The sequence below is a fragment of the Octodon degus genome, unplaced genomic scaffold, assembly GCF_000260255.1.
Source record: "Octodon degus isolate 3935 unplaced genomic scaffold, OctDeg1.0 scaffold00045, whole genome shotgun sequence".
Lineage (NCBI taxonomy): Eukaryota > Metazoa > Chordata > Mammalia > Rodentia > Octodontidae > Octodon > Octodon degus.
The window spans coordinates 455198-464940 of NW_004524621.1; the positions used below are offsets into that span (position 1 = coordinate 455198).

The following is a 9743-nucleotide window of genomic DNA, read 5'->3' on the forward strand; positions in this document are numbered from 1 at the left end:
TTTTATACATTTTTAGGCTAAGACATTATAATTCATTATTATTTTAGTTCATTGAAGATTATATATACCATGGTAGATAACAGGTTGAACCATATAGTGTGGCTGATTTGGAACCCAAATCAAAAACCAGCCATTTCATATAGTTCACCCTAATAAGTCAATATTATCATCTGTTATAGGAAGAACTGAATCCCCTTTTTATTAACATTTGCATTAAAGAGGAAGTTTGAACTTTAAGAATTACAACATGGTGGTTTGCTTAATAATAAAATCAAGTTGACTAGAATCCACCCCCCTTTTGTTCCCTAATCTTACCATAGAAAAGGAATGAATGAGTGGTTACTTCAGTTACTTTTGCCATTGTGAGAAGTTAGGTTAATTTCTGGATTGCATACACAGCACTGGGGCAAACACAGCCATATACACACTGTAGTTACCAGTATACCTTCATCCCACAGTCATCTGTGCTAGGGGCTGAATCAGTCTTTGGTTTCATAGGTTATATTAGGTGGTATGATAAATAATTTAAAAGTCTCAGAAGTGAAAACTTCTGTTAATTCAAGAATTATCTCACCTCAGGTTTAAAAAGAACAATAGATTCTATCTCCTAGCATGCCATGCTTATGTGTGAAAGTGTGTGTTAGTCTTTAAAAAATTAAATATATATAAATTTCCTATAACTAGGAAAGGAAATCTATTGGGGAAGGCATCTCTTAGTATATCACGTAGCCAGAGTCCATTCAGCTTTGGGTTATCTGATTAGGAGAATAGTTTTTAAGGTGAACTCTTGTCTTACAGGTGCTATTCAGAGCAACATTGGCTTCAGCTTATGGCTTATTGATATGTTGTCTGTTGTGCTCCACCCTAGATCTGTTCAGTCACAATGTGCATTTTTAACAAGATTCAAAGATGATTTGTAAACTCATTAAAATTTGAGAAGCACCATTATAGATCATCAATGGCATTTGTTACCTCCAGAAGATGTTTGTGTAACCCCTCAGGAAGTACTTAAGGCACATAACTGATTTAATCTAGATGCAGAAAATGAAATAAATACTTTAGGAGTGTTGTGCTAACAGTGATAATACAGGGACTACTTGGGTTATTTTGTTTTGTTTATAATTCTTTTATAGCCTTCTGGATATTATGAAAGTATCCTTTTGTCCTTCCTGGTAAATCCCTGTGTCTGACTTGATTTATAGCGGATGGTCAGTTAGATGCTGAGTCATAAGTATATATGTTTGTTTGTACTTATTGTATGTGACTGCATTCAGTACATATCAGCAGTGGTACATACACTCAAAGGGGGTAATTAGAGTTTGATGAACCAAGGACTTATTTATATGATCTGAAGAGAAGCCAGAGTATGAATCAAGAACTCATGATCAACTATAATGCATAAAGTAATGAGAAAATGAAAGTAGTATGTGTGTGAATGTAGAAAATTCAGTCCAGCAAAAGAGAAGAAAATAACAATAAGCAGTTTGAACAAATAAATTGTTAATACATGAGTTAAAACAACTACATACTGTTCAATACAAGGTCTCACTATGCAGCTTGGACTCATAGTGATCCTCCTGTCTCAGCCTCCCAGTTCTGGGATTACAGGCATGTACCACTACACCTGGTTTTGGTGGCCTGCACAGTGCACCCAGGTTCTGTGGCGGGCATGCATGTGGTACCTGGGATCAAACCTGGGTCCTTGGCACTTGTCAGGCAGGTGCTCAGGCCACTGAGCTATTTTCCCAGCCCTTATCAACTGCATACTATTTACAGGAGGGAAATAATTTGGAAGTAAAAAGATACGTTGTACAAAAATTAAGAAAAAGGTCAGTATTTCCAAACTAATTCTAGGAAAACTGAAGTGAAAGGCGTTATTGGAAATCAAGAGGGCAGCTTATAATGATAAAAGGCTTTGTTCATCTGGAAGGTGTAACAACTCTTTAAACTTTATATAATACAGTAAAATACTATAAGCTGAAAAATTTAAATGTATCTGTTTTGGTACCTAATGGAAAAAGAAGAGAGCAAAAATACACATTTAAGAGAAGATACATGACAGAATTAATAAATCTTTGATGAAGCTGATCCCAAAGAAAGGTAAGACCTCATTTATCAACCTTGAGGTGAAGAGAATAGTGCTATAATTACATATCTATATGAAAAAGCTTGTGAAAAAGGGTATTATAAAGAACTTGATATTATTACATATGAAATTTATATTAAATAGAAATACATGAAAAATACAGTTTACTAGAACAGACACTCCAGGAAGTACAAAATATGAATAGTCCTGTTAAGGAAATGTAATATTTAATCAAATAATCTACCCAAGAAAAACAACTCGAGGTTTGGAGGGTTTTACCAGTCTACCCAGTCATTCTAGTAATACAAATTTTATTTACCTTTCAAAAATCAGTGTAACTTACTACATTAACAGAATCTGAAAAGCAGTGTTCAAAAGATTAAAAAATAGCATTTAATAAAATTTATCCATTTGTGGAGGAAAGTTCTTAGGAAACTTGAAGGGAACCTCATCAGTTTGATAGTTGTATCTCTGTGTGTATGTGTGTGTGCAGGCAACATGGTATGGAATTTATTGTGCCTGGTTGCATGCAGAAGATGAAAAGACTGTCTTTAGAGAACAAAGTAGCCCCTTTTATAGGTATTGAAAGAAGGCAAGCGACATTAGGCAGGAAGATATTAATAAAACATTTATAGTCAAATTTCTCTGGCTGTCTATTACCTCAGTGGGCAAAGTCTTTGAAGCACCTGGTATAAATTTTCAGGTGGCTCCAGATGTCCTGGGATCTGCAAGATTGTCCTGTCTCTTTTCCTGTCTAATCCTGTGTTTGGGGATGATGGCCTTGGTGTTGAGCTAAGTACCCTGCTTAGAATAGTGGCTCTGCTGGCAGACGGCTTGTAGGCTGGGAGAGGCAAGTCTGATTTGAGCCTTATATATAATCCTGTCTTTCTGGTACTATAAACAAAAAGAAGAAAAATGGGCATCTGTTTCATGGCTGCTTCAGATATGATAAGTGGGCTGAGTATGCAACCTAGTGGGAGAGAGGTCTTGAGGAAGAGGGCTGTATTGAAGAGAAGTTAGTACCGGCATGTGTCTGTTGGGAGTGATCCTGTAAAAGTATGAGAAGGCATGGAAATCCAGACTTGGGGAGGAACTGGGGTGGTCATATAAGTTACTACTGACATGGAAATGCAGAAGCAGCAATCTTTGGCTAGTGTAGGCTTGGAGCAGTTCAACAAGGAATGAGTTAACATTAAGGTTTTTGTACATGTGATTTGGGCATGTTAAGTGAAGCCTCCAGCCATACTAATTGGGCCAAAAGTTGTATGTAAGGGGAGGGGAGTTTAATTGGGGATATAGTAAACAAAGGGGGGTGTTTTATCCCTGAGGTAAAGGACGTCTGGGTTGGAATTCCAGTAAAATCTACAGAAAAACTAATAAAATTGCTCAACAAGAGAAGGAAAAAGGTGTGTGGTTTTTGGAATTTTGGTCAGCCTGACAGATGTGGGGGCAATTAGTGGTGACTTTTTTTTTTTTTTTTTTTTTTTTTTTACCAAGGGGAAAATTCAGATGAGAGATAATTGACTTTAGTCCCCCTCAGAGCCTGATCCGCAGACAGGGTTCTTGGGCAGGTGATGGGGGCTTTGGGTGAGGCCAGAGAAGGAAAGAAGAGAAAGGCTGAACTGACAGAGAGGTCCTGTGGATTGTGTAGTGATACTGATCTAAGTCATGTAGTAAGTGTGCATGGAGAAATTACAGGACTTTTCAGGTAGGTTGTGACAGAAGTCTTGGTTGTCTTTTGAGATGATTGAAATCTATCTAGACTTCATTAGACCAGGCATTGTTTATTTTAGCATTTGGGGATATGTATGCCTGTTTTTTTGTTGTTGATCTTGAGGTCTGGCTTTTAACTGATGAGTCTTTGGTCAGAGTTGTGGTGTAGACAAGACAAAAGATCAGTTATGCAAGCATGGGCCAAACGATAAAATCAGCAAGACTATTATGGATATAACCAGCAAATGTTTCACTAGGAAGACCCAGTAATAGCTTTCTATAAAGAGGATAAGGAGGCAGTCTAGGGAATTTTAGAATCTGATATGGCCCTAACATGTTGTCTAATATTTTTAATAGTCATAAAGATATTAGAAAGATCAGGAATATATACACAGCATTTAGCTTTTATAATGGCACACATTTGTGTGTGTTCTTGTTAGACTGTTTTCTAATACTGAAGTACAGCATATGTATGTATATTTGTATATATATATTTAGAGAGTGATTAGTCATGGTGTCTTTTACAGTGAATAGCTCCTATTTTGGAGGACTTATAGGCAGATAACAAAAGTTTACCTATAGGTTTTGATTATGCTTTATGCTGAATGTTTAAGACCAAGTTAGAATGAGACCTGTGTATTTTTTTTTTTTTTTTTTTTTTGGTACTGGGGATTGAACTCAGGACCCTGCACTTGCCAGGCAGGTGCTTATTCTGCTGAGCTATCTCTCTGGCTCTGTGTAATTAAAATTGACCTCTCATGGTCTGTCAAGGTCAGGTAAGCCTCTTTAGACATTATTTTGGAATTATGAATAACCTTCCAGCCTTTCTGTCAGTGTCAACTGCCAAGATAGGTTATGGTCTTACTTGACTATGTCTTGGTGACCCTTCTTAGGCACACTGTTCTCATAGACAGACCTCTCTGTCTTCTGGGATCCATCAGTCTCCCTGCTTAGGTGACTGAGTAACTCACCAGAGTTGTAGGATTCTATAGAAAGGTTCTCTCATGTTCTGGGTCTCTGCTGACCTTAAGAGGGTCAAGGCTAAAATGTTAGCTGTTCTCTTAGCTCAGTTATCTCTCTAGCTTTGGCCTCTAATCTTTAGTGGTTGAACAGCCAAAAGAGGTTAGTTGTATCAGTTTTAGTTAGCAAATGTAAAGAATGAATATAAATTGCTTTTGATAGCTGTTGTCCCCTGTTAAAGACAAATAGTTGTTGCAGGCTTTATAATTTCACTTCTTAGAGAGAAGGGCCTTTATTTGTTTGTGTGTGGGATGTGTGTGTTGGGACTCAAACTTAGGACCTCAAGCTTGCTAGGTAGGTGCTGTACTGCTGAGCTATATCCCCAGCCCTGGAAGGGCATTTTTGAGAGCTTGTTTGGAGATTCTAACGGGAGCGCAGCTACTCGTATACCCCTGACTGAGGAACAGTCCTTTTCTATTTGGAGAAGCAGTGTGTCCAGGGGGGTGGAATAGGGAGGTGCCTCTTGCTAGGGGTGTAGCCCACTGTGTTTGGGGTCCTGTGCCATAGGGCATAATGTGCGGGCTCAAATTTTTCTTCTCTGATTTGGGCTCCCCTGTGTGCACAGGGGTTGTGGTCATGCTGTTGGCTTTTGGCCTTTTTTTTTTTAAACTTACTTACTTGGTACAGAGTCTCACTAAGCAGCTTGGACTCACGGTGATCCTTCTGTCTTCAGCCTCCCCTGTGCTGGGATTACAGGTGAGCGCCACCGTGCCTGTACTCAATTGCCGGCTCAGCGTGCCCCGGGGGTGGAGCATGAAGGACTCGGGATTGAACCCTGGTCCATTTGCTTGCCAAAGCAGGTGTTTAGTGTGCTGAGCTATCTTGCTGGCCCTGGATTTTTTACTTTGATGGCAGCACATGTGCTTGCTGTGTCTTGTCACCAGGCCTGTGTGGGTGGCAAGTGGGCATTGGGCAGGGAAGGCTGGGCATGTGGGGCACAGGCTTTTGGCATTGGAGTTGTGCAGCCTGGGACCCATGAAAGGTGAAGCAGCTGGCTCAGCTCCCAGCAGGGCCCCTGGTGGCATGTCTCCAGGCCAACAGCTCCATCTGAAGCAGTCTGCCTGGCAGGAACTGGGTACCTGGCTTCAGATTGTCCTGATGGTGGGCTTAGGGGGAAGAAGAAAGAGAGGTTAGGGGCTTAACAGATCTGAAACGCTGGGTGAGACCTGGTATGGCAGAAGCAGGAGTAGCTTTAGGGACCAAGACCTGAAGATGTATGTTATCAGGTGGTATCAACTGAGGTGGAAGTTCAGGAGAGCGTAAAGTTCACCAGAGAAAGCTGGTTTCTCTCCTCTTCCCCCCCCCCCATTAATTTTATTGAGAAAGAAGTAGTAAGACAGTTTCAAAACAGGTTAGTAGGACAGTTACCATAATTAAGACATATTGTTGTCTTTGTAGTAGTTATTCATAGTATAAGATGCAGACATAATATCTTGTCTAAACACTGTTAGTTTAACTTATTGAACTAAGAGATAGTAGCTATACATCTATGCTAGCTATTTTGTATATACAGGTGTGTGTGTGTGTGTGTGTGTGTGTGTGTGTGTGTGTTGTTTTTCGCTACAAAATGGTCCTTCATTTATATTCCCCTTTTTTGTTTACTTTTGTCAGAGATGAGTATTCCATTGCCATTCATATACTGTAGGCACCTATCATGCATCTCCTGGGTTTTGGCTCCACCAAATGACCAGCTGAAACTACCAGGCTTGTGTAAAGGCATCATGATCTGGAATTTATTATGCCTGGGTGTAGGCAGACAAAAGTTGAAGACTGCAGAGAATGAAGAGAAGTGGCCCCTTTTGTAGGGATGGAGAAAAGACAGGGGACGTTACGTAGGAATATTCTAGTAAAACATTGCCATGCCGTGTGCAGCTCTCAAAGTTTCCAGGGTGAGGACAGTGAAAGGATGGAGAAAAAAGGACAAGGGTCAGATGGCAAAGGGAGATGGCTCAGTGGAATAAGCGTTTCCCTGGCAAGCGCAAGGGCCTGAGTTCAATCCCCAGTTCCGGGGGGAAAAAAAAAAAAAGGACAAGGGTCAGAATGAGGCCAAATGGAGGAGCCCTCTCTCCTGATGTGAAGAAAGAAGGAAGAAGAAGGAAAAGGAGAAAGAGGGAGCTGATAGTTTATCTTGAAAACTTGCAGCAGCTGGAGTACTGGCAAACTTCTGAAAGCTTTTTGTCAGATGGAAAATAATTCAGTGATGCTGTGTAACCTATAATAATCATGCTGCTGGAGGTCTCAACAAGCAAAGTAAGACAATAAATATTGGGTGCAAAATAATAAAACTGGTCAAATGCTCAGTAACCACAGGTGGCTAGTAACTGCATTACAGTACTAATGCCAATAAATCTTATTATTGCAGAAAATTCTATCGGTAGCACTGGTCTATAGAGGTAGTACAATTTCAGATAGACTTTTAACATGGGTTTGTTTTGGCAGGTTTAATGAGTTGTTTCAGAAACTTTATGGAAGTGCAAAAAGTTAGCACTATGGGACCGGGGAGATGGCTCGGTGGAATAAGTGCTTGCCTAGCAAGTGCAAAGGCCTGATTTCAATCCCCAGTTCCGCCAAAAAAAAAAAAAAAAAAAAAAGTTAGCAGTAGCAAAAATATACTTAGAGAAATAGGATTCTTTACTTTTTATTAAAACCTCTAAATGTATCATATTTTAGACATCATTGGTTTTTCCGTGAAGAAATCTAGGTAAGTCTGCATCTGGTAGAATAGAATAAAGAATCCAGAAACAGAAAATGTTTACTTTTATTTATTTTTTATTTATTTGTGTGGTGTGTGTGTGTGGCCAGCTCAGCCCACCAGGGGCCGGGGCTGGCTGGCATGTGGTGCTGGGGGATTGAACCGCGGTCCCTGTGCTTTTGCTAAGCTTGTTCTAAGTAGGTGCTTTAGATCACTGAGCCATCTCACCAGCCCCAATGTTTACTTTAAAAAAAAAATGATTCTTAGCCATTTGGATGTCTTATTGGGAGGGGGGAAGAATTTTTATTTGTACTTTACATATACACAGAAAATCGAACACAAATGGATTGCTTGTCTATAATGTATAAGGTAAACATCCTGCCTTTGAAAGATAACAAAATTTCTTCATCCCTTTGGTTCAAGGAAAAAAAAATCTCTTAAACTGACATCTATAGTACTGATAAGAACTTCTATCATTAGAGAATACATTGAGAGTGGCTACGTAACCCACTCTGGTGCCCACATCCAGATATGTAAAGATAAAACAACAATAATGAAATGCTCCTAGAAATGTATGAGAAAAAAATGGATATTTAGTAGGAAAAAAAAAAATGAAAAAGCCTACCAGAAGTGTCCACGTGGCTAGCAAACAGATGAAGACCCCCAGAGATGGGAGGAAAAAACCAGTCCATACCATAGTAAAACACATTTGGCACCTGTCTGAATGGTTGAGATGGGAGGACTTTGAAACCAGGGGCAGTAAAGTAGTGGGACCATAGAAGTTTTCATAAATTACTAGTTAAAACAAAAAAAAGGGTTAATTAATAAAACCCTAGAAAACCAGAAAAGTATCTGTGCATACCAGTGTATTGAGAATTTTATTATTGGTGCTATTCATAGTAGTCCTGAAATGGAAGCAGTCTAGATGTTAGTGAAAAGTAAGATGGATCACATAATGAGATATTAAAAAGCAATGACAGTGAATAAATTAGAGCTTGTAGGTATAATGTTATGCATATACACACACTTAAAATGAAAGTAAATTTGGTTTGGGAGGCCAGGACAGCAGTACCTTTGGGGAAGAGGGAAAAGGTACTGACTGGAAAGAGGGTTAGGAATAATATTGTTGGTTTCTGGGATGCTAGCTACGTTTTATTTTTATTTTTGGTCATATGTGTTATTCCTCTTAGGGTAATTGTTTAAGCCATGTGCTAATGGTTTTTGTACTATTTTATGTAATTTTGTAATAAATAAGTATGGCCATAGTATATAATTAGTACACTGTTCAGAGAAGAAGAAACTAACAATTTAAACAGTGTTGTGTGTTGGATTCCATTGTGTATGTCTACTTGTGATTTCATTTAAACTTCCTAACAGAGTAGTCTTAGTGTGGTAGTATCTAGTGTGTATACATGAAGATTAAGGCCCAGAATAGTTAAGTAATTTGCCTTTCATGGCTTTAACACTTTTCCTGCTGCTAAGAGCTCTTTATAGATGAAGGACCTTGGTTTCTTGTACATGTATTCATAATTATGTTTCTTAGTAGTTCTTTGTTTTTAACATATTCTCTCCTCCTACACTGTTGGACTGTTCTGATTTTCTTGCTATTACAGATCAACATTTTTGTTATTACAGATCCGCATCTTTGTACATCGCACCAATTATTTTCTTATGTTAAACTTAAGATTCTTTTTTCCTTTGGTTTTGTTTTGGTGGTGCCTGGGTTTGAACGCCAGTCCTCATGTAAGCTTGTTAAGCAGGTATTCTATCACCTGCTACAGCCTCAGCTCATTTTTTCCCCCCATATAATTAGCTTTTATTAGCAACCAGTACTTCTATGGACCTCAAGTGTCAGTTTTCTAAATATACCATGGATGGCACCTTTGTGGTTCTAGCCCATTTGTTCTGACTTTTCTTTCTTTGTGGTTAAGTTGCTTGGCCTAGGATCTCTTAAAATGTCCAGAGGAATCTGGCAACCTGCAGTTGACTTTGAGTTGTGTGCTGTGTGTTTGTATCCTTGTTGCTTACCCAATCAGAGGAGAGCATTATTAGGGCAGATCTTTGACTCAGGTTAGGGATTCCCAGGGATCTTATTTGCTATGTATGTGACAAGTGCAGAACAGCATCTCAGCAATGATCCATTGATAAGGCCCGTCTCAAGAATTCAAACTTTTAACTCATCTTGCAGTTCGTTCTCTCTCTCTCTCTCTCTCTCTCTCTCTCTCTCTCTCT

The 9743-nt window shown here is 39.1% G+C and overlaps 1 protein-coding gene across 3 annotated transcripts in view; it reads left to right on the forward strand.

Moving 5' to 3' along the window:
• Positions 1–9743, forward strand: part of Dyrk1a (dual specificity tyrosine phosphorylation regulated kinase 1A) — a 164521-nt gene that overhangs the window by 114907 nt on the left and 39871 nt on the right. The window lies entirely within an intron of this gene.